This window comes from Haemaphysalis longicornis, unplaced genomic scaffold (genome assembly GCF_048455015.1).
Source record: "Haemaphysalis longicornis isolate Haplotype H1 unplaced genomic scaffold, Haemaphysalis longicornis Haplotype H1 scaffold_8, whole genome shotgun sequence".
Lineage (NCBI taxonomy): Eukaryota > Metazoa > Arthropoda > Arachnida > Ixodida > Ixodidae > Haemaphysalis > Haemaphysalis longicornis.
Window position 1 is genome coordinate 133,678,501 of NW_027526445.1, and position 18,787 is coordinate 133,697,287.

The 18,787-nt window shown below is 45.2% G+C and overlaps 1 long non-coding RNA gene across 1 annotated transcript; it reads left to right on the forward strand.

Moving 5' to 3' along the window:
* Positions 1-2,041: 2,041 nt before the first annotated feature.
* Positions 2,042-11,137, forward strand: LOC144150000 (uncharacterized). Its single transcript, XR_013318405.1, has 4 exons — positions 2,042-2,138; positions 5,032-5,128; positions 10,903-10,981; positions 11,069-11,137. It is a non-coding gene; the product is annotated as an uncharacterized LOC144150000 (long non-coding RNA).
* The last annotated feature ends 7,650 nt before the right edge of the window (positions 11,138-18,787 follow it).

The window sequence follows — 18,787 nt, forward strand, 5'->3', positions numbered from 1 at the left end:
ATCAATTGATTGATTTGATTTGACTTGATTTGATTGACTGTTTGATTAACGGAGGGACCTCTGCTAACGTGCGCGCATGAGTGTGAATGAGTGCACACAGCTCAAGATTGTGAGGGTTAACCCTCACAATCTTGAGCTGTGTGAAATTCCATCAACCAACCATCACGATTCATTGCTGGAAAGGTTGATTGCGTTTGATGGCCGCCTTGGAAAGCTTGATGTACGTAAGAAACTGTAATGGAAGCTGCTGGAAGGGGACGCTGGAAAATGCTGGCAGGCATGGTGGCATGCCTGCCAGCACCTTCCATCGTCTTCCACCACCTTCCTCCATGCTTGCGGTGCAATGGCAGCATATGTTGGCGTGACGGCAAGCTTGACTGCTGAATTGATGATGGTAATGCATTTTCTGAATGAATGACGGCAGAAAGCCAAAATGTATACGAGAGCGAAGCGCTTGTAATAACAGAAACATAGCGGTGGCATTGACCGTTGCGAGAAAATTACAAAAGCTGCCTTTTTGAAAAGGTGTTGCAGAAAAAGTAATAGGCACGCTGCGCAATGACGGCAGATGCTGGCGTGAGCTAGCTCAAGCTTGACTGCTGTATTTATGATGGAAAAGCATTTCCCGAACGAATGCTGGCAGCAAGCCAAACTTCATTCGATAGCGAAGGACTGATATAATAACAGAAACATAGCGGTGGCATGGGGAATATCGAGAAAAAAAAACAATAACTGCCTTTTTGATAAGGTGCTGCTGAAAACTTGGCATATTAGAGAAAAGCTACTTTGATTAGTGCTTCTTGTTTTTAAGCCAGAACTTGAAGGGCTGGTATGAAACTGTATGCCCTTTATTCGCCGTTTTTGGTGTAAGGGGGGCAGTGCCGACCCTTACGTTGAAAACATGGACAGCTTTTTTTCGCTGCGACAGGGTCAAACCGTACGTGTTCATTTTCGCTGTGCTGAGCCCGCGGACAGAACCGTCCGTGGCATGGCTTAAATTGTGCGCGGCAGATTACGGGTCTAGCGCTTCGCCGATCTGCCTTAGTTGTATTCAGCTGACTTGAGACAGATCCAACCACGGTATTATTACACAACATAATTTTCATTCCGGGCGCGCATGCCATTTCACTCGTAGCTACGTTGGCAATCGTCGGGGAGAACGGGGATGTGCGATATCTCTTTTAGGTCGAGATTGCTGGCTACACGGCTCAAGGTGAGCCTCGTGTTGGGGACCGGTGCGTGCCCAAGAAGCGGTATGGCTGCCGGGATGGGTTATATACGAGAAGCAGTAATCATAACTCACAATATTTGTGCATTCATTGACGATTCAGTTTGAGAAACCAAATAAATGCCGCTTGTTGGGGCGCCGCTTTCGTTGGTGCGGAGCATTTATGCGGCGCAAAGTGACCCACCAGAATGGCTGCATCTGTTGGACGCGTGCGTCTGCTTGCCAGAGTTTTAACGGACGGCTTATTTTAGCTGCAGTGATGTGCATCTTCTTGGATGACTCCTAACTTTCGTAGGCTGTATTAAGGGAAGTTTTCCATGCAGTAAAGAAAAAAAAAATTGTCGTAGTGGTGCAGTGGTAACGCGCTCGCTTTTTGTTGCAAAAGTTGGTGGTTCGATCCTCCGTTGGTCTGGGTTTTCTTTTTTTTTTTTTTGCTCACAGCACGATATGATTTTTTTTTAGACGGAAAATGTGCCTGTTGTTGGTAGTTTTTAACCAAAAGTGATTTCCCCCCAACTGATGTCGGAGGTTTATTCCACAACTTAATTGCTCATATACAGGATAGCCCAACAAACTCAACTTTTTGCTGGGTATGGCAACCTGATCTTTCTATTTACATTGCTTTATGTGTCTATGTTCAAGCCAGAATTTGTTTCGACGCATTTTGTTTACTTCGCGCCTTGTATGAACTGCATTACGGAAAAACAAAGGCACAGCCGAAACCGAAACCCCGGCCTCAGTACTCCACCGCTCCATCCAGCAACATCGCCACGCCATCACGCCGTCGCATTCCTTTCTTCCTGGCCGCCGAGGCGGTGGAGTTGTACGCGCTTGTCGAGTGGCTTTGTTGTGGTTGTTTTAAAGACATCGGATTATTGTTTCGACGAAGATATGTCGCCTGTGATTTAAGGTAAGTGACTAGTCAACTTTTTGCACTTTACTTGTGTATTTAACAGGGCAGGGCTCTTCCGTTCCGTGTTAGACGTCTGCGTCGTCGGTTAGCCCTAATGTTTTTTGACAGCGACTGATTTTGAGGGTTACGTCGTTACGTAGATCTGCCTTTCGACCGCGGATATTGCGTGCGGGAGTAGCAACAGTAGGGCTGTTCGATTTACAGTCCCGGACTCACCGCCGATTCCCTGAAAGCAGTCAGGCATTCGATTTTCTTGTGTATCCTTAAGGCTTCGGGGAATCCTCAGACTCCCGCGGAATATCCGCGGTGAATTCGAGTCTGTAAATCGAAGAGCCCTATGTTTGTGCCGTTTGTAGGCTTTTTGTTGAGCGAAGTAGGATCATACTGCTACGTTGGCTAAACGGTTTGTTGCTCGCAAGAGGGAGAGAAAAGACTTTATTGAACGAAACCTGCGTGCAGGGTTACACCGGCCACGGAGGGCTCGGTTTCACCCCTGTCGTAGACTTAGGTAAGAGTCCTAATGTCTTGGACGTAGACCTCGGAGACTTGGGCCCGGCTTAGCTCCGGCTACGCAACAACCGATCGCCAATACGCGCGGTGGACCGCTCCAGGTTGAGTTCGCAAGTTTTTTTTTTTTTTTTTTTGGTAGTTCTTTTTAAGGAATTGCAATATTGTACTTCTTCGCATCATTTTTCGTACCTGGACTGGAGTGGTACGCTTTAGGTAACTTTTAGCCGAGGCACATAGCAGTCTACACTACACTGCAGGGATTGTCATTTTTCAAAGCGGTCACTCAGTAAAGTGCACTAGTACAAACAAGGCTCTCTGCGTTCAGATTGAGGGTACGATGGCTGAAATTGGCGTCACACTCGCAAGCCCCGCATGTGCAGTGAATGTTTGAGTGTTCCAATCATTCGATAATCGCATATATGTTTGTGCATGTGTATCAGTAGCACCAAAAACGTTCATTCAACCCGAATTTGCTACCACGTCGAAACTACATGCGTATCGTGCCTCTGGTGCAGAGGCATACGCAATGCTGGCCGCGCATGGGGAGCTTTTAAGCACTGCAACATTCACTGCCGTCTCCGAATAATTCGCGGCCACGCGTGTTGCTCAGTTAAATTTTTTATTGGGCTCTCATTCTGTGGATGAGTGCACCCCGCGCAAGAGCAAATGCTTCAAAAAAAAAAGTGGGTCTCTTCTGGACTGGTTAAGGCCGAAGGTCTCTTTCTAGTAGCTTGTGTACATAATTGCACAGCAAAGAATACACTCTTTGTTAAAAACACATGACTTGATGTAAATAAATATATTTCTAGAAAATATACCGCTAGAGAATAGATGGGAGAACAGCCTTTTCTAGATGGTTATATCACCCTGAATTTTTTTTTTAATTTTTCAGAAGAGGATAACCTCTTTCTCGTCGCAATAATTTTTTAAGCACTGGCTATTGTCATTATTGGCAGTAATGCATTATTGTCCTTTTTCAAATTTTTGAAAATCGTTTCAATGGGTTTGATGTTAATGTGAGCACAACCTTAAATCTCGTTCCCTATGCTTCCCTAAGACATCGCAGCCATTATTAAGGACTAATTAGGTTCATGTTTTGAAGGAAAAAAATTGTTGTCATGATATTGACGGTACCAGTTGAAAACATGCACCGACACATCATGTGGGTTTCAAGCACTGCGTGGGAAGGAGAATTGAACCCGATTTAAGCTGCAATCACCTAGGAGAGACTTCAGAAACGAAAAAAGAATTGCTTCACTTGTATTTTTGTTCGGCAGTTCATCACAGCCTTTCCAGCTTCCTTTGGCAGCATTGTTAGGCTGTGTCTAGCGTTCCGTCCAGATGGAACGGCAACTGTCACTAAAGTTCCGTCGAGAGGAAACACAACTCGCGTTGAGAGCAGTCTCTCTTGATTTTTACCCATCCGGCCAAACCGCTACCGCTCACTGACTAGCCAGAATCACTGATAATTATTAATAATTACAGATGATCGGACTAACTCTAGCTCAATCTGGACGGATCTCCAAGCCGCCACCCGACGCCCGCTTGACAATGTTTCAGCGAGAGCAGTCGGTCTTGATTTTTACCTAACCAGCCAAACCGCTTCCGCTCACTGACTAGCCAGAGTCACTGTTAATTATTAATTACTGGTAATAATTAGAGGAGATCGTGCGTAACTTGCGATGGCTGCGTCTGCCTTGGCTCCAGTGAGCGGGAGCGGCTCGGCCGCTTGAGTAAAAAACCAAGGCCGACTACTCTCATCGCGTGAATTGTAAAGCGGGCGTGAAGTTTTGCTATTACAAAATGCTAACCACGGCCACACGCACACAAAAAAACGGTGCGAGAATCGAACCAGGGACTGCAACGTCCGTAGTCAGCCACGGAAACACTACACCAGATCCCAGAATGAGAAAGGGCGGCTAATCGGCTGGTTTTGATTTGGCGTTCAGTCTGGACGAAACTTTAGCAGTTTTTAGCATTCCGTCTGGACGGAACGCTAGGCACTCCATAATTGTTAAGACAACGTTATCATCATTTAGGTCTGCGCTTTGTCACAGAATCGTGGAGGCAATTTGCCGTAGTAGCAATGAGAGAGCTCATCTCGGCACCTTTTTACCCATACATGAACTGGTCATAATGAATGGCATCTACTTCCAAAGAGAGAATGGAGTTAGAAACTTGATCGTTGACATTGTCACTATGCTGTGATAGTCACTTCGGCCATCCTTACATCCAGTTAATGTGGTATTTTAACGTTCTTATATTCTCGCTTGGAGTGTGAAGAACACCTTGCTCGACACCTTAATATCGCATTTAGAACTTTGAAGGATTAAGGCTAATGCAACTTCCTTGTTGTTTGCCACTCACTTCTACCTTGCAGGCTACTGACTGTTACACCTTGCAGTGGAGATCAGCTGGCATGCCCTACTTGGTGATCTGGATGGACCTCTCATCAGATGTCACTGGCTGTTTTTCAGGTTGGTTACAATAGGTTAGCGCCTAGTTCTATACAATTGTAGTGCAATGCTATGACGTGCACTGTGAAATTCAGTTACCAGAACTTCCCTAATTTGACCGAGAGTGCAGTGCTTTGGTCTTCCAATAGCGCTGTATATATATGCATGTCGGCTTCTTCATTTCAGCAATTCATTGCTCTCCGAGTTTGGAATCAGTGAATTTGGATGTATTGTGTTTAACGTTTTATGTATTGTTTAACATGAACCTTTGCTGCCATTGTACATTGGACTGCTGGAACACAATCACGAATGTGAGATTTCTTAGTAAAAAAGAGAACTAGGATGCACATGATGCAACATTTAGAAGTGACACCCCAGTCGAAAAACACAACAGAGAAATACGACAGAATGATCCTGTGAGGGAATGGGACATTCTGTAGTCTGTAGTAAATCCTGTCCTGTAGTCTGTAGCAAACCCTGTCCTGTAGTCTGTAGTAAATCCTGTCATGTAGTCTGTAGTAAATCCTGTCCTGTAGTTTGTCGTAAATCCTGTCATGTAGTCTGTAGTAAATCCTGTCCTGTTGTCTGTAGTAAATCCTGTTCTGTAGTCTGTAGTAAATCCTGTCATGTCTGTTTTCGTAGTCAATCCTGTCATGTCTCGAATTTCAACTTGTTTTGCATAAGAAATTTACTTCCCGTGATGTTTTTTCTATTAAGTACCTGAAGTATGCAGGATATGCATAACAATTTCAATAAAAATATGACCAACAAACATAACCATTTGGGGGAATTCTTGCCTTTCTGGAACAAGCTTAAAATTGTTTTCACTGAATAATTGATTTCAGAAAGCTGTACCAAAAGGCAATGTAAGCAATGCAACAAGTGGTACATTCATGCATGCAATACAAAAGTTTGATGTTACGCAGATTGCACATGCCTGATGCATGTGCAGTCGCGGAAACTCGTGCACACGCACACTGCACACGCGGAAACTCGTGGATCCGGCAGCCGCAGAACGTAACGCTGGAACACGCCGGAGACAACGTGGTCTCCAGATGCTCGCGCTAGGCCTTTTTTCTTTAATAGCCGTGTAATTACAAACCCGCGTAGCTGTTAAGAAGAAATACAGAAGTCTTTCCTTCAGGGACACCTAAGTAGCGCTACAAAATTTAGCTAGAGTCATTTGGGCACTTTTCAGCTGATTTGGCCGTGCTTCTGAAACAGGGCCAAATCGCGTCCTATCATCGCGTTCCGTCAATGACGCTCAATCTGTTCATGAAAGCAAATTTATTCTTCCGGATAGAAAAAAAAACTACTACACGAGCATGGACAATAACCGTTCGAAAATTCGTTCCTTATACTAGTTAGGACCATTAAAACACAAGCAAACAAATATTTCTTGAACCTGATTTATTTAAATAGCAAAACGCGAGAGAACGTGAGAGAATTAAAACGGAAAGTCAATATTTAGCTGGAATGCTTGCCTTGGTGAACCTTGATCCGTTGCCAATGCATTCGCACAGCAAAACGTGGAGGGGTATCCTGTGGCGAAAAGCGCACGTTTCTGTGGTGCTGCACTATCTCGATGAGTATGCACGCCCGATACCTGCCGAAGTCACGCAGGGGTCATTGCAAGTTCAGTCGTTTGTCGAAGCGCATCGCACGTATTCGAGATCACACTGCCTGCGAAATTCGTCGTATTCACTCGCATCAGTGTGCCAATAATCCCAAGCGCCACGGTTAGTCGTGTCTAGAGGAGTCCTCACTTCGAGATGCTTGAAATCCGGACCACTGATCTTGCTTTTACCACAGCTTCCGAAGCTTCAAATGTTGCTGCTGATACTTCGCGGAGACATCATATGCACGTTTTTAGAAAAAGTTACGCGTAACTTCAGCTAGGCAAAGCGCCGATGTTAAATGTGAACGAGCCACTCGGCCACGCTGCCACCGCCAAATTTTGACCGAAAGACGAAAAGCAGGAATGAACAAAGCAGGAGGGAACAAAGGAAGGGTAAGGAGGGAACCGGCCGATCACGAGAAGTTGTTTCGCGACCCCTCCGCACCCCTCTCGATTCTTCGTATTGTGGTCTCCCCGTCCCGCGAGTGCTGTCGCGCCGCGACATGCCTTCAGTGGTGACGATGCTTCCCCGAACTTCTTCCGAAGGGCCGGGCTAGAGGGAAGGCGTGCGTTTTCTTTCTTTCTACATTTATTTTTTTTAACACATCGCGGTAATGCAACGAGTTCACTGGCGCCGTTTCTTTTTTTTTTTTTCACACAGGTAGCGGCAACTGGTTCGCTGTTTTTAAAATCTTTAACTATTTAGGCTTGATTGGACACATGTTTCGCGTTAAAATAAACAAATTGCGTGCTAAAAAAATAAAACAACAGCACGCAGATTGAAACAATGGGGCTCTCAAAGACACCCAGAAATACGTGTCAGAATGTGCACTGCAATTATTACACCACGTGATCAAAAAGCATGTCTTGCTTGTCCTTTATGCGTCCGCTTTGCCGACGGGCTACCCTTACTGCCTCATTCTTTTATCAAAGATTGTCCACAGTACAATATATGCAATTGCAATTCCCTCAAAGAATTAAAGGAATTTGCGAAGTTCTTTATGTATCCATTTCTTTGGTTATACGCTTAGATGTTGCAACATTACAGTGATTTGTGCTAAGTTGCGTTGTTAATTGCAAATTTGTAGCGAAGGTTTTTTCAAACACGGCCGGAATGCTAATGGCAGTAATGCAACAAACGTTCATTACAACAGACGCTTGCGATGCAATTCAGCGAGATGACCGTCACTCGCACGCACCATTGTTTTTGTGCAGCGCACGCTAAAAAAGTGGGAATTCGAGGCACCGCACAGGCCGAAAACACCAAGTTTCGGAGCATCTGCGTCGTTCGCGGTACTGGAATACAACCAGTCCACCCCTTAAGCGGCGCGCGGCATTCCCTTGTCCAGCCAAGCAGTGGTACCACACTAACTATCCTGTTCGTGCTGTCCCGTTTGTCCTGCCTGAACCTCTGTCCTCAAAGGCAATGGCCCCGTGTTATTCGATGCTCTGCAGCAACCACCCCGCGTTGCTGTCGTTCAGCGCGGCGTTTTCCAATGTTTTCTGTTGTCTCCAGCGTATTACATAGCTCTCTCGATGGAAAATGCGGTCCCCGCGTTGATGTTGTCCAGCTCTGCGTTTTCCAGTGTATTCCGTTCTTTCCGGCGTATTCCATCGCTCTCCTAATCCTGGAAAACGCGGGGTTTGCCGACAGGGTAATCAAGATATTTTGTAGCAATACTGAACGGTCTGTCGTGTGACACTTTTGCAATGAATCTAAAATTCTCTTTCAGACTGTAAAAATCTGCAGGGACTACAAAATGTTCGGTCGCATGGCAGATAATAATAGTAATTACGGAATCCAGTCGTAGTTGCTGAAGGACAGTCTGTGGTGCAACAGAAATTTGTGTAGTGCCTACAGGGTGTTGCACAACAGAAGTTTCTGTAGTACAACAGAAATGTCTCATGCGACAGACATTTTGTAGTTCTACTACAAAGGTTTTTGTAGTGGGGCTACACAATGTCTGTCGCATGATAGATATGTGTGTTGTACTACATAAATTTCTGTCGTACGACAGACATTCTGTCGTCCTACTACAGAGATTCCTGTCTCACAACGGACCATCCTGCATTCCCAACAGAAACTCCTGTTGTGCGACAGAAATGCCTGTCGTACGACAGATTTTCTGTAGTTGTACTACAGAAATTCCTGTCGCACGACTGACCATCCTGTAGTCCCAACAGAAATCCCTGTCGTGCGACAGAAATGCCTGTCGTACGACAGATTTTCTGTAGTTGTACTACAAAAATTTCTGTCGCACGACAGGCCATTCTGTAGTCCCAACAGAAATCTCTGTCGTGCGACAGAAATCCCTGTCGTGCGACAGAAATTTCTGTTGTGCGACAGAAATTCCTGTTGTGTTTTTCGACTGGGACCAGCCGCTTGATATCCCCCTTTTGGTGCAGCCCGCCGAATGCTCCTCTCCGCCTGTGAGAACAATAGCTCTCTTTCCCTCCGCCGCATCGCCTGTGGTGCACGCTATCGGTGATGCGGTGGCGTCAACTCGGAAAGCAGCCACACAATCAGCCATCCGCGATAGCAGTTCTTGGTTCGGCTGTAGTGTTATTGCGCTTTGTCATGCTTCACTTGAGACACCTTGCTGAACAGGCTGCAATCACATATTTACGTGGAGTAGATGTTTGGTCCTTAACATGGCATTGCACTATTCAGCTTGTTTTACTGGAATTTTCGATTCTGTAGCGTGTTCGTGACCTCTGGGCTTTTTCTGAACTTTGGGCTGCTGATGACGACAGGCGAAAATATCAAGGTGGCATGGGACAGCTTAATTTTTTGTAGGTTCGACTCAATGTACGATCAGCTTAGCAGCCATCTGGGTTCACAATTGACAACTTTTGTTGGATCTTAAAGAGGGCCTTGAGAACAAAACATTCCCTAACTTTCTGCATTCCATCAAACATCCCTCTCTCTCCTAGAAAATTTGTTCTGAGGTTCTTAATGAGGTGGTTTGGTCAAATAAAAGGAACGATGGGTCATTTTGCTGTGCTGGATGTAGCAAAACATGCTGTAGTGTGTTGTCAACCAACATGGCTAGAAACATGGCGCTGTTTGTCTGGTGGCTGTTTGTGACAATACGGATTATGAACCCCACCTCTTACACAGAGTTGAGCACACTAAAATTCAGGTTACGGAGCCGGTCATGCTTCATGTTCCCGGTAAAAAAAATACCCTAAGGGGATAATGTCAACCGTGGGAAACCCCCGCAGGACAAACCAAAGGAGCCTGCAGGCTATTTCAGTGGCACCGCCGGTTCAAGGTTCACAGCTTATATCAAGGCCGAAAATTTGTCGACTTGGCAGCCATAAATTACTTTTTCCTGCATTGACATTTCGTCAGTAATCAAGCTGCAGTATGGTTCTTTTAGTGACCGCAAGCTTTGTCCCTCCACTTGAAGCCGTTCCTTTATTAGGTTTGTTACTCGAGTCTCTTGCAGAAGGTCCGACAAGATTTTTAGAGTGCTTTGATACGGCAGCTTCAGCAGTTTTCGTATCTCATCATGCTCGTATCCTTTACAAGAAGTCACCTTCCACAACACTTTGCCGCAACGTGGGTTCCTGCCTAGTCAGCATGCCTTATCAGTATTGATAATCTGTTCCATGGCAAGTTTGGCACACCCGTTCTCCTTCTTGTGCGGCTTCCGAAAAGGTCTTTAGTGCTTGCACAGCTCGGTTGTTTTCATAGTGTTGAACTTTCTCTAAATTCATCACGAGTTTGCTGAAGTTTTTGCAAGCGTTCGTTTAGTCTGCACTTTCATCTCAAGACTGTGCGTTTCTTTTTGTCGCTTCAATGCATCCAGCCAGGTTAAATGTCATCTGGCACTCTTCACCTTTCAATTTAACGTGTTCCTAACCTTCAACACACTCTCCTGAAGCTACATTTTCTTGCGCCTGGTATTCGCTGGCTGCACTTTGAGCGTAGAATTCTTCTAGACGAGGGTGTTTTGCTTCTTTCCCACCTGCTGCTAACGCATGTTCTCTTGAAATTCTCGCTTGCATGCATGCACGCTTGCATCTTACTAAAATCCTTTCCCGGGAATGGCATTGCCACCATGCGGTGGCTTTTAGAGCAGTGCCGGTCAAGAGCACCCTTCCATGACCTGAAGGGAGTCCTAGCAGGGTGGTTTCCACTTGATTTGGTGAAAATGTTCTTTTTCTGCAGGCTTTCGATTTTTATGGCAAAGAGGAATGGCAGAAGCAAGGAACCACATCGGAGTAATCATCTCAGAATGTTTAAGGAGGTATGTGAAATGTGAATATACATTTGTTTTGAGTTTATCTGGATTGTATAAGCTTTAGTGTGTAACTCAGTTTTTTTTTCTTTTCAGCTGCCCACCTGTTCGAAGATAGTCACCATATTTGATATTTAATGATAATATATTCAACGTGAAAAGCAAGTTTGTTTTGTGTAATATTTTTAAGCACCCCAGCAGACACCTCTAAGCTCTCATAAAATGGTTAAGTTTTCAGATCATTGTAGCAAGATAGCAGAAAAATGATCACGACATGAATGGACAGAGCAAAACGCATACGCAAGCTTACTTATTTGCTGCAAATCTTATTTTATAAATTTCTTCGCAAGAAATGAAACCAGTTTTTAATTAGCATTGCATAGCACCTTTCCTTTTCATGTCGTCATCATTTTTGTGCAATTTCGCATATCTGCCGTCATACTGTCACTCGACCTGCCAGCATCGACGCTACCATTGCCGTCAGCTACTGACGCATGCCATCATCCATCACCCTGCCAGCATGCAGTCATCTGCCATCATCCATCACCCTGCCAGCATGCAGTCATCTGCCGTCATGCCATCATTAATTCCATTACCATAATCCACCATGTTGATTTTTGATGGATTCCATCAACTCCACATTTTCAATAGGGAATTGAACGCGATCTTAAAAGTGATAAAATTACTTTAACTTGATTGCAAGTTTAGTTTTTAGGGTGTTGCCGCTTAGTGGATGCACTATTCGCACTTTTCTCGTTCGATAAAATAGATACCTTTGAGGAGAAAGTGCCAGGTTATGGAAAGGCGCACCTTAAGTGAGTGAGTGAGTGAGTGAGTGAGTTTTGTTGGCGAACCGAGGGACCTAGCCTTGCAAGGATTGGCGGAGGAAACGGCTCTGCTAGAGCAGTAGATCTTAACAACTACAGGCGGCAAATCACCGAGCGTCACAAAGTTTTGGGTCCTTGGAAATCGGAGGATCAGGCGCAAGATGTCTTGTGCAGCTATCGTGTGTCAGTTTGGGATATAGGACATCTTTGAAATAGACATGTGGTGCGGCTCTCTTTTGAAGTCGTTTAAAGAGAGCTACGTGATCTGTGTGTGGCATGTTCCGGGAAGTCCATAAAAACTCTGTGAAGTCACCTGGTACACCGCACTTTAAACACAGTCGTTACAATGTAAATTTCAGCTGATAAAGCCACACAGGTGCTCTTGCCTGATTTGTCAAGATGCGGTACACTAGTGACGGCTCTGTCATTTTCATTCGTCAGTCACTCAAATTCGACCTGCTTTAAATTGGTCACTTTGCCAGACACCACTTTCAACAACCTGGCGGATGAAAGCTCTTCTCCGGCCAACTTGTCACCGGCTTTGTTTCCGACCACTCCTCGTCGTGTTGAGGGCGCTCCTGTAAACGAACATCATGGAAGTGTTCATTCTGACGAGGCATAGAGTGCATTTCCATGTCCGGTATAGGGAGCCTCCAGGCTTCAAGGGTTGCGAGGCTGAATGGCACCCGTTAGAATGACAGCGCTGTGAACTTAAAGTGATTTAGACTCCTTTAAAGGGACACTGAAATTATTTTGCTCATCTTTTTTTTTTGTTTGGACTGCATTGACTGGCTAAAACAAACACTGTTTTGTTTGTCCGGTCGATATATCGGTATTTAATTATGAAGCCTGGAAGAAGAAAGAAATACTACGAGACATTTTCGGCGGCCGCAACAACTAAGAGCAGTGACGCGTATTTGAGTTGAGATGTGATTGGCCGATGTGCCAGATCGGGATTCAAACCAGTTTCGGTTTCGGTTCTGTGCAACAGCATGCTGGTAATCTGACGTTATCGTTATTTGGGCATTCTAGATGTCTCAGTAATCGGTATACGGCGCTTCTTCCATGTTGTCGGGTGCAGATAAGCATATTAGCCCCACTTGGAATCGTAACGTTTACTGGCCTAGGCGTACGCAGTGAAACGCCCTCCTCATCTTAAGAGACGCTCAACCGCGAGGCCCTTCGCCTACATCATCGGAGTGGTCCTGGCTCGCCCCTGTGTCGTAAGAGGCGTGTTCGCACCAGGCCAAAGGTCGGCTGAATCCTCTCTGTGCTCGCAAGCAGCCGGTGCCTATGTCAGCACTACGCCAGCGGGAACTCACAACTTCGTGTGTACGTATTCCGCTAACCCACTCGTGGTTCAATGGACTTTACTGTGCGAAATGATGGATTTAGTATAGAAAACATCACCTAAGTACAAATAAAAATCAAGTGGAAAAGACAACAAGTCCTATTGAAAATACGAACTTTGTAATGGCGACACACTGCGTCCAGTGCTACAGACCATTCGTTCATAGACCCAGAGAAGTCGCGGATTGAAATATAAAGTACATATCGTATAGCCTGTTTATTTTTTTTAATTGCAGTATTCTCAGCTGCTCAGTTGACTATTTTTCGAATGGCGCTCGGGCAGTAAGCGCGCCGAAATTTTAACGAATATCTTATCTTTTGCGACTGCATTCCTTGGGCAGGAAAAAAGTCACCGTAAATGTGTGGTCGGGACGCTGACCGCTGGGATAGTCTACCCAACGCAAAGGGTGCTTTCCGTATGTCGGTTTTGTTCTGTAAAATTGGTGTTTCCGTTTATTTATTTCCTTAATAGCGATATGAAGTTCGCTTACTCTTCGCCCGCCTTGAAATAGCCTTACATTTTCTACTAGCGTACCAGTCAGCCAAGCGTAGCATGTGCGCTCGGGTAGGCCTACTTCGAGTTTATATAATTTAGTAAGCTTTATACGGTCTAGCAACTAACAAACTAAAGCAAATTTTTTTCAGGCCAGAATCGTGCCGTGGCTTAGTTTTAACTGTGGGGACGAATTGCGGCGACGCGCCGGCGGCCGCCCGATTGACTCTGCCGGAGGGTCGGCGAATCGCGTAGCAGCGCAGTCTCGCCAAGCCTGCTTTACTAAATAACGATGCGTAAACGGACCGAGACTGGTTAAACGTAGCCTAGGACCGCAGACTGTAATTTGTGCAAGTAATCCAGCAATGTTTACAAATCCCTTCAGTGCCCCTTTAAGGCCGCGCCAATCACAAACGTACACCGCCATTGTAGATTATGCCGTATGGTCGATACCAATGGTCCAAGGGTTTTGTTACACGCAGAGGTTTATGCTGATATATAGCGGGAAATCTGGAGCTAGGATGTAGGTGATCTGCGCTTCAGCGAGCGTGCCCTTGTGCGTGGGTAGGAACGGTGCAATGTCCTTGGCATGGCTCAGACAAAGCTGAAGAGCATTCTGTGGCTTCAAGAACACAGTAGTATTGTTAAAAGATTATTTAAAGCGGTTTACTCATATAGAGCTGGAGAAGAGTTATTTCTCTGGACATAATTATAAGCTTCATGCAAGACGAGCAAAAAATATAAAATTTCGTGCTAACTGTGACTTCAAAAGTAAAAAATAACCATGTAGCTAGCCAAGCCAAGTAGCGGGAAAACATTGCTAGATACCATGGCGGCGTCCGCGATACCAGTCGATTGTAGCGAGATATTTTAATCCAGTACATATTAGTGTGAAACGCCATGGTGTTACGTGCTACATGGCGCAGCACTCAGCAATGGTTGCTCTATAAGGTGCAGCCATTCGGCTGTCGTTATTGTTTGATATGATGAAACTGGCTAAAATTGGTTAAAGTAAGCCCACATAAACGTTCATATATCTACTGAGAAAACGAAGGGCGCGCTTTTACCGTTACTACGACTAAAAAGGCACTAATACAGCCACCATTTTCATCGAAGAACTGATTAGCCTGATGATTAGCCTGATGTTGCTTGACCTGATGCATGCACTCAGCATATTGCACGAGCCCTGCTGCGTCGTGCGTGGTTTTTTTTTTTGTTTGTTTACGACGCTAAATTTTCCGACCAAGAAGCAGCTAACAGTTTTGCTGTAATACCAACTACGCCTGTGTCGGAGCGACAAGGATGGGGTAACGCGAAGCTTTCCGAAATCAATTACAACACCAAAGGAACCACCCCGACGCTAGCGGACCCACATCAGGCCGCATTACCATTTCCAGCTATTTTTACCATAAGGTACAAATCACTTTACCAACATCTATGACGTAGGACTTCGCGCTCTTAATACGAGCGCCTTTTTCTTATCGGCACGGTTTGCTGCACTGCGATTGTCCTCTCTAGTGCTTTTCGGATACTGACATTCACGGCATTCCCTAGCGTCAACCATCGTCGTCGTTAAAGGAGAAATGGGGACAAAATACAAGTTGGTTTCATTAGAAATACTGCTTAGTCCCGATAACAATGATACCAATATCACCGCAATCTTCGAACAAATAACGGAGATATGAAAGAAAACGTGTGAAGCAGTCGCGACCCCCTAGCCAATTTCCCGCCTCTTTTATATGACGTCACGGAACCTTGTTTGTGCGATTGGCGGCCGCTTAAGTGACCTGTCGCAACAACACATGACTGGACGTCAGTAATGGGGCCTCTAGTTCCATTTGACCGCATCACTTGAATGCTAACGTGCAGTTAACGCACTGAAAATTATGTTTTATTGTTGGCCCGTATGACGTCATTCTCGCTCATAACACGTCACTGTGGCGCACAATTTGAAACTTTTGAAACACTTCTTGGTTTTTTTTTTCGTTAAAAAATCATCTTTTGGGGCTGTAATGGAGCTGAGTGAGACACTGAATCCTAGTTCTTTCAAATTAAACTAAGTTCTATTTTTTCTCCATGGCTACTTTAAACAGAGAGGTGCATTTTCTCTCTAATTTTGCACCTCCATGCACTCGTCCTCAAATTCAAAGTGCTTCCACCGCGTCGGAATGGCGCAAAAAGATAGACGTCGGCTTCATAACGCCAGCGTCCAAGGTTGGATTCCGACAACGGGAAGAGTTTGTTTTCCTCCACTACAGCCTCTATCGTCATCATTGTCAGAGAAAGTCGTCTTTCCTGCAGTCCGTTTTGGGTGTACTACACACAAGATCAGTGAAAGGGTGAAAACTCTACTCTTAAGAAAAATGCTCATAAAAAGGAAGTAACGGGTTACATTTACTAACTCCTTACGAACTTCACTACCCCCAGGACGGTCCGTAGCTCCTGCCACGACGTATGAACCCGAAAATGCTGTCGTTACCACTCTAGATTGTGCACTTCGTAACTTCTGCCTGCTTGATATTAACAATCGCTGATAGTATCAAAATTCTAATAATTATAATACAATAACTACTGCACCTATCCCACTCTAAATCACGATTAAAACGTTTTTGCAAATCCGCACGATTACTTGTACATGCTCACATTAAATTGCGTAATTTTAAAAATTATCGATTAAATATTCGATTTTGGTGACAAGCCCACTGACTCTATCAGAGGACTTCCCGCTGCTAGCTATAAAATCAAAAAGAGCTGATATATTTCTAAGGTAACTAATACCTGTGTCTCACGTACACGAAAAATGACATTAAGGGCTTAATGCCTTACCTTTTAATGCCATTAATTCGCTGCTACACGCAAAAATCTAATGCTATTCGCTGTAATGTCATTTTGGTTTAAGGAGTTCCGCACAACTCATTTACCTTCACGAACACCTTAAATCTGCCTACCCTCGAACACAATGAGCACCAAATGAAACCAAGAAACTCTCAGCACCAGAGTGTTTACGCGGAAACGTAGCTGAACTTCAAAATAAGGCGATTTTTTGTGCACCCTTGGTGCCGAAGTTTCGAAGAAGACGAAGTTCACTACAACAGCGGCAAAGGGCAAAACATCGGGTCACTCGTCATGCTAAATTTTTCGGATTTCGCCACCACTGGCAGGCGATGGCAGCTGATGAAGCCACATTTAGAAATGGCTCACACCCTTTTTAAGAAAACCCTGTTTCTCATACCGTTTTCTTTCCCAAAACAACATTTCTAACTCTTGTAAGATGTTTCTCTCTACGTTAAAGACTTCTGAATGATGAGTGAATTTCTCTTTTTGGTCATGATCACCATCATGCCTAAGACATTGAATGCCTTTGCAGTTTCCCGTGTAGCACGGCCCAACCAGTTAATGTCACTTGGCATCTTAAGGCCTTCAGCACTTAATGTCATTTTTTCTGTACGTGTGGCACGAGTTATATTTGCTGTCGCAATGCATCCCCTTGGTTTTCTTGCTCAATTTATTTGTTGTCTAAGCGTGGTATATGCGTGTTGAATGTGTCTATGTCATGCTGCGCGTTCAGCCGATCCACAATGTCACGCGTAGCTTTTTACTAGGTTATGCGTGGCAGTGAAAGCATGAAGTGTATAGGTGCCGTCATAAGTAATTGGAGCACGGGAGCTGTGGCCGAACCGCATAGAAGCGCCGTGTAGCTGCACCGGCGGCAAACGAAAGGACGAGAACACGCATGCGTGCCTGACGACGGCGATAGCCCACCTATACATCTCAAACCACTTCTTTTAACCTGGCATCGAGCATTCTTCGCAGCATACTGGTCTCGGCGACGGCGCTGATAGCAGAGGCACATCTGACAACGTCTCTGGCGCATTTCCAGCGCACGCGAGCTGCCGGAGAAGCGGCGCACTCACAGGGATCTGCAGTGACAGTTTTTTCTTCAAATATTCCTCGGTGTGGATGCTATCAGCGCCATCGCAGAGACCAGTATGCTGCGAAGAATTCTCGAAGCCAGGTATAGGTGGGCTATCGCCATCACCAGGCGCGCATGCGTGTTCTCGTCCTTTCGTTTGCTACCGGAGCAGCTACACGGCGCTCCTATGCGGTTCGGCCACTGCTTCCGTGCTCCAATTCCTTATGACGGCACCTGTACCTAGTGGGTACTATGAGTATTAACTAGTTTGGGCTTTGTTAGTAACTGCCACGACCTTTTCTGTAAGAGTGTTCGCTTTAATAATTGAATTGAAGCTCATCCACCCTTTATTAATGCGATATCTTTCCCTTTCGACAAGAACCATAGCTCGATTCTTGAGTCACAATGCACGCCCTGCCCACTCACGTGAGTAAAGAATATTAGAGAGATGCACTTTCAAGTCGTAAAAGGCAGTGCAACCGTACCGCTTCTCACAAACGCCACTCCTCCGCACCTCTTCAAGCGAGTAATCACAATACCTTTGCATCAGCAAGGTGCCATGCTGTGCTTTCCACTCTGAACTAAATCGGGGACTAGTGACGTATAGAGGAAGAGTGTTGCGGGATAATTTTTTTATTGACAACGGGCACGACACCAACGAAATATAACTGCGCTCACGACGGGCGTAGAAAATCGTCGCTGTCATCATCCCACCTAGTTAATCATTATACACTATCATCGTCGTCGTCATCGTTGTCATCACACAATGAGCGCCATCATCATCAAAATGCTTAACCATAGACTTTCAATCTTATACGGGGCCATCCGCATCAATCTTTGCACCTGAACGTTCTTGTGTTATCTTTATACCACCACTTTTGTTTGTTTTCCTGCTCCTCGACTCTTCCCCCGGTATCTTTTCTTCTACACATGTGGTCCACTTGCTGCCACAGCTCACTATTTAGCCTTAATGTTAGCTTTGATCTACGGTGTCTTCTATGTAAGCATGCTCTCTTATTACTGACGCTCGTCTTCTGTCCTCAAGTGTTACTCCTGTCACCCTTCTTTCTATGGCTCTATGGAATGACCTGAGGTTTTCATCAAGGTTCTCAGTAAGACAGCAAGTTTTTCCCTGAAAGCAAGCGTACAAGTTTAGTATTACGGTTTAAAGCACGGTGTCCACAAAATACACTGTGCTAGGTCTGTAGCTCCCGCCATTTACCTTGCGCCTC